The 2,142-nt window shown below is 41.4% G+C and overlaps 1 long non-coding RNA gene across 1 annotated transcript; it reads left to right on the top strand.

Annotated features, from left to right (window-relative positions):
• Positions 1–1,008: 1,008 nt before the first annotated feature.
• LOC120433838 lies at positions 1,009–1,623 on the top strand. The gene is made up of 3 exons (XR_005608798.1): positions 1,009–1,076; positions 1,179–1,327; positions 1,438–1,623. It is a non-coding gene; the product is annotated as an uncharacterized LOC120433838 (long non-coding RNA).
• Positions 1,624–2,142: the final 519 nt, after the last annotated feature.

Here is a 2,142-nt window from a genome sequence, read left to right as displayed (position 1 = left end):
CCTGCTCTAATTAAATGGGTTGCCAACTGCCAGTACAGAAGAAGACGACAAAGAAATTGCATAGTCATGCTGCGACTGAGACAACACAGCGCACAATATCAATAGATACATATTTGAAAAGAAAAAGTAGTCAATCTGACCTGGGTCCTGGACAGAGTTGCAACTCAAATGAAGACCCTAGCATGAGTAGTGGTCAGAAGAAAGCAGAAAGGGTATATTAGGGACAAACCAAACCAATTCCGCTATGCGTGGTGCACAGGGAAAAATTATCAATATGCTTTTTGTGACATTTTTGTTTGGTGGTGTTCCGTGTGATTTTTCTAATGTTAAATATGTGCCATGTCTCCAAATGATTGGGAAATGCTGGCTTAGGTCTTGAGACACCTAAAGACACCTTTCGACATACTGGTTTTATCCATCATGAGATGTTTCTTGTGTGAAACCTTGGTATAAGCAGGGGTGCACATAAGTGGTCCGCAGGTGTGAATTCGCTGTCAAAATAAAAGAGGCGCACCAGATAAGAAGTTACAACGCGCGTTTGCATACATATAAAAGGCAATGTTTTTGTCCGCTAGAGTGGGATTTTCACGGCATATTCTGCACCACATCTCTGTGCATTCATCATTTGGTTGAAGCCAGCTCACCTCCTGCAACCACTTTTTCGAGAATATGCGCTTCTTTTGCGGTTCGGACTCCTTCTGACATTTCTTTGGAGGTGGAGGAACACCAAAGTAATTGCTTAAAGGAGCTTGCTTAAAGGAGCTTGCTTAAAGGAGCTTGCTTCTTCGACATCTTTAAGAGTTCTAAACAAATGTGCGGACCTGCGGACCACTTATGTGCACCCCTGGTAATAACATACTTTTTTATAGGCCTCAGTTGGGGCTGAACCAGCTGATATTAGTTTGCACTAAGTAGCAGGATAGCTTTCTAATTACTGATAGTGTTTAGCTGGGGACATAACTTTCCATACCTTTTTTGCACCTCACTTTCTTCAGGCATTCAATACTTTTTTTCCTGTGAGATTTCTCATTTATGGACATGCATGTGTGTGTTGAATGGGCTCTAGCCGACATCTGGTGAGTATTTCATGTCAACATCACCTTTAGAAATACATTTACTGAGAAAATTGGTGACATGTTTAATAACTATTTTACGCACTGTATATGATCCTAAAACAGGACACCTACTGGTGCTGTTATTGTCTCCTTGTCCTCTTTTGCTGACCTGCCTATTTATTCCACTGTGGGCGTGTATGCTTCGACATTTCAGAGGTGGCGCCTTCTCCTGGCCCCCATGTTTTTCCCGCCTGCACACCTGGAAGTAATTGGTAATCACTCACTTACCACTGCTGAACAGTTCCCTCAGTCGCTGTCAGATTGTTGCATTGTAGTAGTCTTGTTTGCTCCTCATGCTCTGTGTGGATTCTTTTCTGTGCAGATGCTTCCAGCCATTGTGGATCTGTGGAGAGAAAAAAAGAAAATCTGCAGAGAGAAAGAAACTTGTGAAGCAAAGTAGTTTTCAAACAGCCTTTGTTTATTCACCTGTCTGCCCCCTTGCTTGCCACCCGGAAGGAAGACATTCAAACAATTCACAAGTCGCAAGTCAGTCTTTGACTGTGGAAAAACATCTGTGAGCAAAATAAATCTGAACTTGTATTCTGGGTGTCTGCGTTTGAGTCCAGAGCTGGTTAACTGAAAAATCTGGCCGCAAACATGGACTCAGCAGCACAGAAGTCCAGAGAGCACTCATCAGTCCATATTACGTCAAATTTGATACATTTGAATTCAGTTTTTTATATTTATGCTTTATTTACTTTCATGCTGTTAAAACGTGTCTTTTAAACTTTCAAAATATTAATCTCTGTAGTTTAATGAAATAATCATAATCCATAAGATTCTCACATATCTGAATGACAAAGCTGTAATATTGATACAAATACAGCCACTTGAAATGGCCACCTCAACCCTGACAGGACCACGATGGAATTCTGACTAATTGTCGCCTGATCGATGACTGTAGTGATATCCCCCGTCTTTGACATGGATGATGCAACCATGAGTAGAAACTCTCCAAAAGTTGAATCTGTTCATCTGGACGTAGCGTTTTGTGGGAGAAACGTTTCGTCACTCATCCAAGTGATTT

This window comes from Oreochromis aureus, linkage group 17, assembly GCF_013358895.1.
Source record: "Oreochromis aureus strain Israel breed Guangdong linkage group 17, ZZ_aureus, whole genome shotgun sequence".
NCBI lineage: Eukaryota > Metazoa > Chordata > Actinopteri > Cichliformes > Cichlidae > Oreochromis > Oreochromis aureus.
The sequence above is the reverse complement of the archived record's forward strand: the minus strand, read 5'-3'. Positions and strand labels throughout refer to the sequence as shown.